General features: G+C 44.2%; 1 pseudogene; it reads left to right on the forward strand.

The window, feature by feature from the left end:
* Window positions 1–1,751: 1,751 nt before the first annotated feature.
* LOC136677354 (spermatid perinuclear RNA-binding protein-like) lies at window positions 1,752–6,861 on the forward strand (annotated as a pseudogene).
* Window positions 6,862–15,673: the final 8,812 nt, after the last annotated feature.

Genomic DNA, 15,673 nt, shown 5'->3' on the forward strand with positions numbered 1-15,673 from the left:
GGGTTGAAACGGACTGGACTGGAGACTGGACAGGAGAAGAGACTGGTGACAAGACACTAGACTGAAACAGGAACTGGACTGGATTATTAACAGGGGACTGGACAGGACTTGGCTGGGGAACTGGGACTAGGACATTTATGGGGACAGACACAAACACAGTGACAGGGACAGGAGCAGAGACCAAGGCAGACACAGGTACAGGGACGAGGACAGAGACAGGAACTAGGACAGGAACAGACAGGGGAACCAAAACAACTGGAGGGTGCTCAGGACTGGCAAAAGTCTGTGGGGCTGTCCGAGGTACCAGCCTGGGCACAGTTCTGGGGATCGGCCTAGAAGTCCATGGGGCCGAGGCCACAGTCACGGGTGCAGAAGCGGCTGCAGCCACAGTCATGGGTGCAGAAGCAGCTGAGGAAGCCGCCCTCGCTGGGACAGGAATGGCTGAGGAAGCCGCCTCCGCTGGGACAGGAGCAGCTGAGGAAGCCGCCTTCTCTGGAGCAGGTGCAGCAGATGCCGCCTTCTCTGGAGCAGGTGCGGCAGATGCCGCCTTCTCTGGAGCAGGTGCGGCCGATGCCGCCTTCTCTGGAGCAGGTGTGGCCGATGCCGCCTTCTCTGGAGCAGGTGCAGCCGATGCCGCCTTCTTTGGAGCAGGTGCATCCGTGGAAGCCAACTTCTCTGGAGCAGGTGCGGCCATGGAGCGGCTGGAGGCGCCGCTTTCACGGGGACAGGAGCGGCTGGAGGCGCTGCTTTCACGGGGACAGGAGCGGTTGGAGGCGCCTCTTTCACTGGGACAGGAGCGGCTGGGTGGTGTCGTCCTAGAAGGACATCCAGACGGGCATAGAGGCTTGCAAGCTTCTCGTGGAGGTTAGGAGGGACTGCAATGACGTCCTTGGATACCGGGGGCCCTGCGGCGATGGATGCAGGGGGACCTGCTACGACGTGCACGGAGGAAGAGGCTTGTGCTGCTCGTGCTGGAGTTATTGCGGGTTTAGGGGAACTGATGGGCACACTCTTGAGGGACTTCTTCAACCATAATTCCCCCAGGGATGCGCCCCTGTTAGCCTCACATCTCATGTCCTGCGGTTTAAGGCTAACAGCCCCTACCCTCAACCCCCCTCCAAAAATTTCTCCGGACCTGAGGGGGTAATCCTCGGGAGCAGAAGGGGAAAACCTTTCCTCTAAGAGTTAGAAAAAAATCTCCACCGTAAGATCCTGGGCCAAAATGGCCTTGTTTTTGAGATGTCAGAAAGACCCATGCATTGCCCACTGAAATCATCACTGAATCATGAATTCATCATGCAGTAAACTTTTTATTATTATAAAACAGAAAAAGAACATACAAACAGCTACTGATCATGTCACCTCAAGATGAGAGCCTTTTTGGCACCTTACTTGGTACCACCTGCACCACAACAGCTGGTCTTTGGAGAGGAAACCCTGGGATCTGGGATCTACTTTATCCTTTACTTTCATTAATTCCTCTTTCACTGAGACACTGGAAATTTGACTTATTTTAAATGTTAATGTTCTCATTGATTTGCCTGTCTACTTGCTTGAAATATCCTAATCGTATAAAAATTTACATTCAATGCTGAATCCTTTTGCATCTTGGTGTGGTTCCAGAGGGCTTTGGTGTTTTGAATGTTGGGTGGGTGGTATGGCTATAAGGTTGTATTTACAGGCCATAGTTAAAATGCCATAGCACTTCATGACCTTCAACTGTCATTCAGAGAACAGGCAGGCTACTAAGAATGTTGGTTCTCTCAGGTGAGTTTCCTGAGATGACAAACGTGACCAACATAACAAAAATACCAGCATTGTGCTATTAAACAAAACAAGAAAAAGGCCACAATTCTCTGCTTAACTCTGGAAAACACCTGGTGGTATAATGCCATGTGGGGGTGTTTTACATATTGCAGTGTGGTTTCTGGCCCCTTGCTGGTATTTTTTTTATTCTTTTTTTTTTGTCCTTCCCCATGTTATCACATTTGGCCTGCTCACTGCAGAAATCACTGATCTGCATCTTGAGTTAGCAAAAATAGCTCACCCTAAAGCTTTTCCAAAAGTTGTATAGAATTGACTGTTTGCAATAACGTTTCACATGCCTCTCACCTTTTGAAGTTGTGTCTAAATTTTCAATCTGTCATCAAATGAAGGAAAATCTCCTCAGCACAAATCTGCTGTGAGAATGGCACAGGCATATCTTCATGTTGTTGTTATTACTACATATTTATTTATTAGATTATATTACTGAAACAGTAGTGTCCTAATTACGCACTAATTCTAACTAGAGTTTAAGTATCGCTAAAAGTGTCAAATGTGAGTATAACAACATACACAACAAATTATTGCTCTTCAAAACCTGGAAAAATTTGGCTGTCCCAGTTAGTGCTGTACTCCCTACATAGTACATTTCACAAATTATAAAACTAATACTATTAGACATACAGTGCACTATTTTATAAATGAGCACTACGTTTTTGAGTCTTTGAAAAAACATGCCTTGACATGTCCTGTTAGTAAGAAAAGGTGTATATTAATATTTTGTGTACTAAATGTTAGTACTTTAAATATAATGTATGATATTAGTATATAGTACACAGTTGGAACGCAGACAGTTACATTTATGTTGACTTTAAGGTGATCTACATTTATTTAAACAATGAACAATAACAGGAAAATCTGAACATCGTTATCTGGTAGCACAAATATGAAGGATGTTACTTAAGAGGAGAGTTTGGTGGACACTGTAACAAATCTTAAGGGTGGCGGTATTCCAGTTTTTTCCACATTTGGCTAACAATCAATTTTCTGGCTTGCATGAAATAGTATCTCTTGACTTGCTGGGGATCCTAACTGTAGTACTCCACTTTTCTGCCAGTGTGTCCTGACAGAAAAGCTTATGGCAAATCTGTTGTCTTTGTGTCTGTCCTGTTCTGTTCTTCTCACCAGTGGAAAACACAAAAGCAAAAGATCCATCTGATCTGCTGGACCAGCAGAGATGCCTCCTTGCTCTGGCCTCTCTGCGACATGCCAAATGGTTCCAGGTTGGCCATCTATTTGCACTATGTGTTTTTGTAGCCTTGGTCACAGACAAATACAAGAAATTTCAAACCCATTCACGGTCTGGAACTATTTAAACTGATTTCAAATTGACAATCCAGTGCTGTCCAGTTGGGCTGCAAAATCAAACAAATTTCATCCCACCTATGAATGGCCCAAACTGACATAAACACTGTTTCTCTGGCACTCACCTTTCCTCCTTGCCTCACCTTTCTGAGCTGCATGACGTCTAATATTGGAACTGTATTTTACTTCGTATTGGCCATATCATGCTGGTAAGATATAGTTTGACTTCTTCAGGTCAGAATAAGTGGTAAGAAGTCCTGTCTCATAGTTTTGCGGATCCTCAGGGACATATGCAACAAAAGACCTGCCTGGGAACCTCTCAAAGGATGGGTGAATTTATTATTTCTGCCAGACAGAAATGCGTATCTCCAAAATAAGCTTTCAGAACATGGGGAAAACCCTTATTAACCTTCAGATTTGAACAATTTCTCCTGGTCCCTTCATTAAGAAAGTTTAATAGGAGAAATATAAAATGATATCATGACATAATAAATGACAGATACTAAGCAATGTTTTTTTTTTCTGACAATGACTATTTAGGCAGTGGGGTTCAGGGGGTGTTCAGAGCAGAAGCTGGCTGACCCTGTGTCTGTGATTGGTTCACAGAATTTTTTGCAGCCAGTCGTTTAGAATATTGCTTCACTGCGTCATAACTCATTGCATAAAGTTGAGAAAATCTTGGTTTATTGGTTGTCGCTCTGTCATCACGGCTACAAAAATAGCGTTCTTTCATTGGAAATGACTGGATGCTTATCGCTTTGTTGCCTGCTAGTGGGAACGCATGGTTAGACTCAATTCATCAGAATGTGTTCAGCTGTTGTGCAAAATCTGTATTCCATCTCCCCTCAGACATTGGAATTGATGTGTGAGAAATCTGTTGCCACAAGTTACAGGCCACTGGGGCCCAGCGAAGCTCTCCGTAGAGTCCTGAGTTGCATTTCATCAGGCATTCTGCTGCTAGGCTGTTGCCATCTAGATGACCTCTTTTTCAAGAATGCCTATGCCTATTTTAAAATAACAACACCAGTCGTATTCAAGACCTATAAGTTTGTGCAACTAACAAATTGTATAATGGATAAAACTTGCATGATTTTATTTCAAAGCTAAATCACTAGGTGTCTTTACTTGTAACAATAACATTTTTTGGGAATTAAAGTAACAGTACTAATTGATTTGTTTTACGTTTTTTTTCATACAAACAGTCCCAACATTATTGCACTTACTGTTTGTAGTTCTTTAGTTTCTTCACTTTGCAGGTGGGCCTGGCTTACGTGATCCATGTGAAAAAGAGCAGGTAGACACTTTATCAGCCATGACAAACGATAAGGCTGAGCTTCTTACCCACACTGCACAGGTTAGTATTCCCTCTGTCTCACAAATATAATATATATACGACAATGAAAAAAATAAAAGAGAGTGAAATACCCATAAGTTCTCTCCCTTCTCAGCATGCATTATGACTGCTAGCTTTTCGCCAGATTCACAAGTTCCTCCAGATGGATCTTCTTCCTTTAGCTAAACCTGCCATGGAACTGAAATTAGCAGTAGGTTGGTGCTTTCATGTGAGTTAAGCCTATGACTTATTTAACATGGCCTTTTTCAGATGGTTTTGAAATTGTGTTTGGGATTCAGCAGGGATGTCTAAGAAGTGACTTTGTGCGGATGAAACGTTGCAAGAAACTAGAAGCAAGAGGATAAACTGAATGCACATCATTTTTTTTCCCTCTTCCATCTTAATTTTTCAATAGCTGGTCAACTGACACTAATGGTCATGTGCTGTTTTGAAGGTACTGATGTAAGCTCTTTGACTGCTGAGCACAAGTCAGACATTCAGAGGAAAGTGGAGACTATTTCCAAAAGCTCTATCAACAACAACACAAAGAGCTCTTCCTCAGCCATGGTAAAATGCTGGGTTTCTTTCCCTCATAGACTCCATCCATTTCAGATTCAATAGCTTTTCTGGGCAACTACTAATTTAATTTTTGCCACTGCCATATCAAAACTGGACAGGAAATCCAGTAAATCTGAATAGTAAATTAACTGAAAGATGAACTGAAATTGGCCCTGTGAAGGACTGGCACCCCCTCCAGGGTGTATTCCCGCCTTGCGCCCAATGATTCCAAGTAGGCTCTGGACCCACGTGATCCTGAACTGGATAAGCACTTACAGATAATGAATGAATGAATGAATTAACTGACACTGTCCCAGTATTTTCTGCAGTGTGTATATAAGACTTCTTACAACCTTGTGGACGGCCTTAGTAAACCATGCCCAAACATGTTGGTACAAATTGCCAGGTGTTACCAGTAAACATATATAATGCTGTATATTTTTCTGGTTTCCAGGGTAAAAGTCAGGGTCCTGTACTCACAGCCCATGGCAAAATCCCAGTCATGGAACTGAATGAAAAGAGGAGAGGGCTTTCATACGACTTAATCACAGAGAATGGAGAAAGCCAACAGCAGCGCTTTGTCATTGAGGTATGAGTATTACCTACCATCTTGATCTTTGTTTCCACATATCTGTCTCAATACAGAGGAGTAAACACACATAAAGGTAAATGGTCCAAAGGTAAATGTACCTTTGGCAGTCAGACTTTGGCTGACCTTGCTTTTCATGATCAAATTATGGTGATTATTTAAAGAGAGAGGATGTTAATGCTGACCAATCAAGCTCTTTAAAATGTACTATTTGTAAGCAATAGAAAGACTCTTTTCCATGCACAGTACAAACAGCAACAAAAGGAAGAGGTCTTACACAAAGGTAACTGGCCTAAGACTCAGCATCAGGCCTGCAAAAATCCAATAGTAATATCATAACTTAAAGTCAGATTTACATCATTTTCTTACTTCAGATGAAGTTAATCAAGACATTGTGCTTCTTTTTGTTTAATGCATTTGTCCATTTTATACATAACAATTTATAATACCACATTACACAGTGCTATGTGTTGTTGCATATACTTTCTAACGAATCTCCTGAAGATTTAAGTTTATATTCTGTTTGTTACTCTTATAGGTAAATTCAGCTACTACAAATAGCTTTCATCGAGGGAAACGAAGTGTTACCATGACCAGACCAGTGCTTCCTCTATTTCCACCAGCCCCTGCATATTTTACACCAGGTAATTCTGTAATTCTTCAGGTCACCTGTACTGAAAAATTTCCTTTTAAGGCATTAAAGTTGGGGCCATGTGGTGTATGGCTAATAACACGCAAAAAAAAAAGGTTACAGTGGTACTTGGTGGCATAAATGTTTGTTTCCTCGTAATGCCTCCACTGTCCTATGCCGGGAGTCCCACAGATTATTATTGGTAGCCCTCCATTTCCCATTACCTCACCCAGTGCAGGCATGTGTTAACTAACAAAGCCTCTAAAACAGTTATAGACAGGTAATTACTTAAAATAGTTATGTTTATCCTCCAAGAATTTTAAGTTGTCCAGTGACCGTGTTTGCAGTAGTTTGTAATGAAGCTGTGGCTATATTAACACATCTCAGTGGTAATATATGCTAGCGTTGTGTGTTTGGACATTTGGATAATGGCTAAAATTAGAAATCATTAAATTTTGGGGACAAAATTGATTAAAATGATACCTCATGTGAAGTATATGTGTGTGTGTTTGCTTTCGTGTGTATGCTCCTTATGGTTGTGGCCCAGTTGTTCCCCCACCATACGGTAGGTCTGAGTCCATTCAACCCTTAGAGCAGGGATTTTCAAATCCTTGGTCCTGACCCTCAGATGGATCATAAGGCATAAAAGGGTTTCAGAGGAAAATAATAATAAAAGTTGATAAAAGTTGAAAGTTGATTTATTTCAATAATTTCATTCAAATAGTGAAACCTGTATGTTATACTCATTTATTAAACACAGACTGATATTTAAAGTGTTTATTTCTTTTAATTTGATGATTATAACTGACAACTAATGGAAACCCCAAATTCAGCATCTCAGAAAATTAGAATATTACTTAAGTCAATACAAAAAATGATTTTTAGAAACGCTGGCCAACTGAAAAGTATGAGCATGTATAGCACACTCAATACTGTTGGGGCTCCTTTTGCCTGAGTTACTGCAGCAATGTGGCGTGGCATGGAGTCGATCAGTCTGTGGCACGTCTCAGGTGCATGAGAGCCCAGATTTATATATATAATCAACTATTCTAGATGTTAGAGATTAATTCATTTTTCTAAATTGCGACAGGAATCTTTCTTCTTGATTAAAACATTAATTCACATCACTCGATTAGTTAGTAGACAGTCACCTGAGAATAACAGGAGATAACATTAATAATACATTGCATAATACGTGCTTAGTTTCAGCAGAAACATAAGATAATTCTCTTTTGGGGGAGAGGAATAATGTGATTCCCCAGGCATATGATTTCGCAAATGTCCACTTGGGGTGCTCTGTTGGTCCATGCTGTTTGTCTGGTTTGAACTCGCGTTGCGAGGTCACCTTTAGCCAGTCCTGGGGCCATCTGCCGATAAGATAATGTTCGGCAGTCAGATGCTGAGGGTGATAAAAAGCTGGGGGTTCTTTAATCCAGGTCTCCAAGGCTCTGATTGATCTTTTAGGCTTAATGGAGTCATAAAATTGGGGGTACGACTTAGTGTCCATATCTGGATCCTCTTCTGAGCCTGTCAGGGTCCTGAAGAAGGGGGTTTTATAGTCATTAAACATCCCACCCCAGGGGTGTGCGTGGCTGCTAGCACACACACATTCTGGGGAATGTTAGGTCTTGATGAACGAAAGTCAAAGTTTGAATCCTAGTGTTTTTCATTTCTTGATCTGGATCCATCCTCCACTACATTCCCCCCTTTTCCAGTTTTATGGTCCGGTAGGGAGCATGGAGCTGAAAAGAACTTTTGCTGTGGAAGGAGGTGAGATCAGAAAGCACATTCAAACACATTTTCAGAGCTGATGTCTTCCTATAAGTGTATGGGTGCATATTGAGTGTTGATGTTTGCATGCTGAAGGGATTCTAATTACTTATGGGTAGGTCTTGTTCAAACACAGCCTCGAGAGCTGGTTCTTCGCCATTGCCTTCAGCTTCATATCTAAAACTTGGGGGATCACCTCTCTGGGCTCTCTTATGTCTAACAAACTTAACCATTTTATTAGACCGAGTTTCTAACCTGCTCTGTAGAGCTCGAGTGTATTTGAAATAGAACCAAGTTATACCAAAGGTCAAAAGATATCCTAATCCTACCAGTGTAACTAGTAAGGTGTCTGAAGTGGACCATGCATATGTGACAGGCTGTACTACGTCTACCCAGAAAGTCTGGATAGGAAGGGGTACCCTTTCTGAGGCCCCTTTTTTTTAATAGGTTAGTAGGGCCTCTCTAAAGGGGGTGTTAACCAACCAACAGTTTCCAACAATCTCAGCTTGGGTACTGGTTACCAAATGTCGAGGTGTGACGACCACCGGGCACTGAGTATTACTCATCATAGGCTTAAGGCCACAAATCCCATTTGCGCTGTCACGAATAAAAGGTTTGCTAGGGCACAAGTAGTGGATGTCTTTGGTGAGTGTGCACATAAGCAAGTTAGGCACCAAGTATAGATCAGGGTTATCATCCTGGTATGCTAAAAGAGGTGTTATCTTTACACATACATAGGCAGAATCTTGCCAGAATCCAACGTTAATGACATCTTTCAAACGGTAGATGTTTTCAGGCGCCATTATGGGAATGTTAATGATGAATGCTAATTCTCTGTCTTGAGGACTGACATAAATTGGGATGGCGCTACCTAAGGTATAGGCTAGGTGGGCCTGGAGATCAGTGACTACTTCTCGAGTTGCTGTAGACAGAATCTCCTGTACTAAGGATATAGGCACCAGATAGGAAGGAATCCTCCCCATGGCTAGGTTATGCACAGAGGAGCTCATTTCTTGTAGCATATCAGACAATAGCATATTCACAAAGGTCAAGTTGTACTACTGAAAGCAAAGGGTTAACCATCTGGAGCATTTTGTTCAAAGTGACACTGTGAGCATTGAATACTACGACGGTGCCTTGTAGGGTTTGCCCAATTGTTTGCAGGTGTTGTTGCTGCTTGTTTATTTGGGTTTTAATGTTTGGAATTTCAGCCTGCAATTCCCCTACTTGACGTTTGACAGTGGACGTTCTGAGGCTCAGTAGTGATCCCACAGTTGCAACCGCCATTAGCAATCCCCCTATGAAACGTTTAGATCATTTGTTAAAACCACTTAATTCTGATTGCGTTACGGTAAACTTTTGTAGCTGGTGGAGCATATGAGTTACGTCAGCTTCAGTATGGCTGATAGCTTCCTCAGTCCATCTAGCTCCATTTCGGCCAGTTTGCAAGGCGGTTATCGATAGGTTTTTCCTACATGCTTCGGCAGGATTCAACCGTACGAATACTCTCTGGGTATGGAGGCGACAATTAGTGATTAGCAGTCCTGGCTGGTCCTTCAGTATTATCCCAGAGTCAGGACCCGGTTCCATCACTTCAGGGAGCATGATGGTTCCTAGGGAGCCGACGATCAGGAGAATGAGCAGTGGGGCCATCCTACCGGGAGAAATGCTCATGAATAGATATGTCTAGGGTAAACACTCTACAATATTTGACGATGAGAGACTAGGATCTTGCACCCTGAGTGTCCTCAGTCTGGTTAGAAGCTTGTTGCCTGCTGAAGAGTGAGAGGAAGAGGGGAGATAGTAGAACTAAGGTGTGAGTAGAAGGCTGTAGTTGTTTGTTACCCAACACCCTTCTTGCCTTTGGTTCTATTGTTTATGACCTAACACAAACGTTAGTGTCCCCTACAAGTCCCATGGGGGTTTTATGTGGCCTGGTTTGGTTGTGGTGGACCCATTTGAGCTCAGCACTGCCCTGACCTTTGTTGATTTTGATCTGGTACACAACGGGGGACAGTTTGTCGGTGATCTCATAGGGACCGGACCATCGGGGTAGGAATTTGCAGGCCAGATTCCCTCCTGTTTTTCGCGACCTTCCAACAGGTTAGACAAAGATGTAGTACCACACTTTGTCCCCTATTTGTCATGGGATGCCTTGTGATCATAGTATGCATTGCGACCTTCTGCACTTTTTTCCAGTTTCTGCTGGGCAAAGGCGAAAGTGGCTTTGAGATATTTCTGCAGATCCTCCATATACTGATGGGTGGTGTAGGCTACTTCTATGCTAGCTTCACCTGGCTGATATAACAGATGTAGATGCAGAGTCATCTGTTTCCCTGTCATCAACTCAAAGGGTAAGACTCCAACCGCATCATGTGGTGTCGCACGTATGGCCATCAGTACAAGGGGTAGCTTAACATCCCAGTCTCGCTGGTTTGTTGCTACATACTTTTTCAGCATGCTAACAACAGTTCCGTTGACTCGCTCATTAGTAAGTAGGCTGTGGTTAGCGCTATGTCATTCGGTGCGGGAAGGCATTCTACCCATTTGGTGAATGCACACGTAACTGTGAGGAAGTACTTGTTACCTTTTACTGTTCAGGTGAGTGGTCCAACCCAGTCTATCTGGAGGTTTGACCAAGGGAACGATAACCCTTTTTTTTTTTGCAAGGGGGCTCTATGAACAGAATTTGAGGGTTGAAATTGGCAACATACCAGACAGCCTTTAATGTAATCTGCCACATCTTTTACCATGTGGGGCCACCTGCCGTAGTGCATGGTGTGTTGCTTTGACCTCTTTGTGTCCCGCAGATGGGGAGTCATAAGTGTGCATCAGCATCACCCCCCTGTGGCACTGAGGAACCACGAATGCAGGTGAAGTGTGCGAGTCAGTGGCATGAACTTGGAGGGACACTCTGGTGCTGTATAGGTCTTTAAGACCTGGTATGGTGTCAAGATGTTGAGCCGAGATGGGACATGAAGATGGGTCAGAGACATGCATAAGCATTTTAGAAATGGACGGGTCCCGAGCTTGGCGAGTAACTAAGTCGGCGTTAGAAAAAGCAGGGTTAATGGAGACAATGGTACTTTTAGCATTGGCAGGTGACACTGTCGCTACAGTTCAAGACCATGTAATAGCTAGGACATCGATGTTGGATGGGTTTGGATAAAGGGAGGGATCGAATGTCCATGATGTGCCTTCGCGGGCCCCTTGTTTGGCTAAACTATCTGCCTGGTCATTGAATTTTTTGTCATCTCCCAGGATTCAGGAGTGGCCCCTCACTTTCTTCCAGTAGATCTGCAGGTCATGTGTGTCTACCAAGTGTTCACACGCCGCAAAAAGCTCTTTGTGTTTGACTGGCTTTTTGTTTGATGTGGTGTAGTTGTTGGTTTTCCACAGTTTCAAGTGGCATGTGAAGCTTAGGCGCGCATAGTTGGATTCTGTGCAGATCACCAACGTTTTTACCCTTTTTTGGACCGCAGACTGAATTGTGATGAGAATTCCTGCTATTTCAGCATATTGGGAGGACTGAGCACCCAATTTGAACATTAGGGGTTCGTGAGGCCACCCGTTTATACCGACAATACCCATCCCTGCAAATAGGGTGTGTTTTCGGCGGAACAAACAACCATCTACATATGCAGTGACAAGGTCTTTGCATGTGTTAGGGTTGAAGTAGTGGTGGTTAGCCATGGTAGGTACGAGGGTTTCCGGAGTCTGTGGCACTTGGGAAGGAATGTCACCTTCGCATCCCCTGCAGGAGGCAAGGCCTTTGCCTAGAGGGCTCTTCTAGTTTTGTGCGTAACATACCTCCAAGTCAAAGCTTTGGAGAGCCATTAGCCAGGAGGCTACTCGAACGTTAGTTACTACACCCTCTCAAATTCGTTGGCTGTTCAGGAAAGTGACTGGCTGATGATGAGTTTCAACAATCACCTTCTGACCACCTAGGTAGCTGGAGAAATGTTTGACTGCCCACACAGTTGCTAGTAGTGCTTTTTATCAGCCACTATATTTGTGTTCAGGAGCCAGCATAGTTTTACTAGCATAGGCTATGACACGTTTGTCTTTGTCATGTAATTGAGACAGTGGTCAGAGAATTCCACTTCTAGGTAGAATTCTTTGCTACTGTCAGGGTAGGCAAGGCATGGGGCCGTGCACAGTTTCGATTTCAGCGCCTGCATGGCTTGTTCTTGGGCTTCGCCCCAGGTGAATGGAGTATCCTTTTTTAGTAGGTCATAAAGTGGCTAGGTCCACATAGTTTTCGATAAACTGATGTGAGTAGTTGCATGCTCCTAAGAAACTACTGATTTCCTTAAATTTGGTTGGTGCTGCGAGGTCTGTTACCCCTTGCACTTGACTCACTTGTGGTCCAATGCCATCGGTGCTTACTAGCAGACCGACGTAATTCACCTTTGTTCTGCAACACTGACATTTGGAGAGTGATATTTTCGCACCTGCTGTTGTGAGCTGGTCAAGAACATGATCAATCTCGTCAATGTGTGCCTGTAGGGAGTGGTTACGCATGAGTATGTCCACATATATGAGGGTGCCTTGCTCGCGGGCATCAGGGTATGCTTTGTTCAAGAAAATGTTGAACTCAGCTGGAGAGAGGGGCACCGAGTGAATGTATACTGTCGGTTTGCGAAGGTGAAAGCTAGCTTGTGTTGGTCTTCTGCTTGCACCAGGATGGTCCAGAATCCAGAGGCTACATCGATGGTGGAAAAGTATTTAGCGTTTCGGACTGAGGGAAGTTCTTGCTCTAATTGTGTCATCGGCCACCAAGACAATGGGACCTGTTGATTTAGTTTTTGATAATCAACGCTCAGGCGCCATTTACCATTGGGTTTTATGACAGGCCATAATGGTGCAGAGTACATGCTTGTTGCAGGGTCGAAATTATGCCCTTTTCCAGCAAGTCATCAATGATTTCTTGTACCGGTCCATAGGATGCCAATAGGATTTTGTATTGGCGGATAAACGTGGGTGGTGCTGCTGGATGAGTGGGAATGAGCACTGAGTGAATGTCAGTGAGACCACAGTGAGACCAGAAAGGACCATGACCGTCATTTGATCATCATTGCAAGATCTATTCTACAAATGGCGTCTTTGCCCATGTCCAGAGCTGAGAAGAGAGCAACGGCTTGTGTCGGTTGAGTATAGAAAACCTTTGATTCTGGGTGATCAAGAAGCAGAGATTCAGGCATTGGTCCTATAATAGAGATTCGCAACTCGAAGTCATGGAATTTCATACTTACCAACCAACCCAAAGGAGATGAATGAGGAATAGTCAAGGGTTGAGTGGTTTCATTTCGTACGAACAGGTAGGTGGACCTTGCTTGTGTTTCCACCAAAGGTGTGGCTTCTAAGGTGAGACCTAGTTCAAAGAACTGAGGTGATGGTTGGAAAAGCGCATGAGCGTGGCTTAAGTGTTGGCCAGGCTGCATGACCAAGCGGATGGGTACCTTTGCGATGTTCCACAAGGGAACCTTGGTTAGTAACCTGACAGACCTCAGGAATTGTTTGTCCTGAGCCTAGGTTGCTGAGATCTGAGGACCAGGTTTCTGTCGAAACGTCAGTCAAGGACCACAGGACATTATTGAGGGTGTCTACGTGGACATCAAGGCACACCAAGAAGTCACTTCCAATATAAGTGTCCTGTGGCAAGTTAGGGATGACCAAGAAGTAATGGGTGACAACCCTTTTGTTCCACTGGATGGTTAGAGCACAAATTCCATCAGTGGGTGACATTAATTTTGATGTTGGGTCAAGAGGAAAGCGACAAGGACTGCGCAAGGCGCAGGGTTTCAAAGAGTGTTCGGCTTATGGTGGACTTGTCAGTCCACAGAGCCAGAGCGGCATTGTCAACATGATGGTCCTGCATTGTGAGGCCGTTCACGATGGGAAAGCCGGGAGTGTCTGTTGTGGAAGGCTTAGTGAAAGTGTACAGAAATGTGCTCTGCTGTTCTAACATGGCATTAGGGGGCCAAGAAGAGACTGCAGTCTCTGCTGTGGCCACCATGGGCTCAGTTTCTTCCTCCTCAAAGTGAGGGATCTGACTTGGTGGATCTCCTATTGATTCAGGCTGGATTTCAAGGTGGCAACACTGAGCTTCCCGGTGGTGTGGGGTGCAGATGGGTAAAGGCTCACACACTTGTGCCCAGATTTTTGACCTTTTGAAGTCAATCAGTGGTTTGAATCGATTAAGGAGATCTTTGCCGATGAGGAAGGGAATTGTTTCAAGAGGACGGCCATGAACTGGGTGCACAAAAGTCATTGGTCCAATGGCTAAGTGTATTAGTGCCATAGATTGGATTCTGAGACCTGCATGTGAGTACGGCTGAATCTTAAGAGAACAGTTTTGGAGCCGTATCTCACGATTTTCATGCCGCACAATGGCTCGAACCTGGTGGAACAAGGTGGAAGACATTAGAGTAACATCTGATGCAGTGTCCAGCAGGGCCTCATGTACTAGCCTTCCCTCCACGATGGTGGACAAAGAGAACTTGCATGCAACTCCCTTTTCAGTGAAGTGTCCCATGAATTGTTGGACGGGTGTGTCGCCTTCAATGACTGAAGAGTCATCTGGCATTAAACCTTCCTTGCCATCTAACTGAACAACCAAGACAGCACTGGAGGGTGTTTGAGTCACCCCCCTGTACCATTTGGTCCTCAGCGCTTGTCTGGGTCAGAAGGAGATCGCACTGTACACTAGAAGACGGAGCTTCGCTTGTCACCTCTCCTACATAACTCTCTACCATTTCTGAGGTGTTAGAGGATGGCTGTAGGTCAGATTGCACAGAGGTGATAGAGAGAACGTCAGGTTTTTTCTTTATCTCTTTGCAAATCATTGCAAGCATTTGGCGGATGTCCTCTAACTCCTTAGAGTTAAATTCCTTGCCTTTAAACTTGTCTTTGGCATGATTTTCTTTATTTTGATACCAGTATTTTTCCTTCTTTTCTTTATTAGAATCAGAAGGCTGGTTCTGAGCGGTTCGCTCATATCCCTTATGGGGATATGCTGGTTTTCCGCGGCCCGCACCGCGTTTTTTGGCAGGGTAATAGTCACGACCATACCCAGCCCTGTCCCGAGGGTTCTGCAAGGAGGGTAGCGTTTGTAGTGGTGTGAGGGCAGAGGAGATTTCGGTCCCTCACTGGACCATGGAGAAATAATCTCATCTTGGGTTAGAGAAATCCTTGCCGCTGTTTATGTTGCTGAATAATGATAGAGCCTCAAAGCTTGATGTGGGCAATTTCATGTTGTGTGTGTGTTACTGTTGAAAATCTGTTTTGTGGTATATACGGTCGAAAATAAGCTTGGTTCTGCGCCATTTTGCAGGCATAAACTGTATAGGTCTTAGCATCCCCATTGCACGTATTCCGCGGTGGGTTATTGCTACAGTTTGACCCTCGGCCGCGAAATCCGGCGCAAAGGACCTCCGAACCAAACTCCTCTGTTCGTTTTAAGACTGGGTCGCTCCCAGCGTTAATAATGAATCGTGCGCTAGGAGATTGGAGGTTACTGAGAACACAGCCACAGAGAAAACGTGAGCCGAACGCCGTGAAAAATACGGCCTGTGTGTTCTGTGTGTCTGCGCTCTTCAGCTCCTTCCTTGTGGACTGAATGCAAATTCAGGAAATGAACGACCCCTTTCAAAGGGCGGAG

This window comes from Hoplias malabaricus, chromosome X2 (assembly GCF_029633855.1).
Source record: "Hoplias malabaricus isolate fHopMal1 chromosome X2, fHopMal1.hap1, whole genome shotgun sequence".
Classification (NCBI taxonomy): Eukaryota; Metazoa; Chordata; class Actinopteri; order Characiformes; family Erythrinidae; genus Hoplias; species Hoplias malabaricus.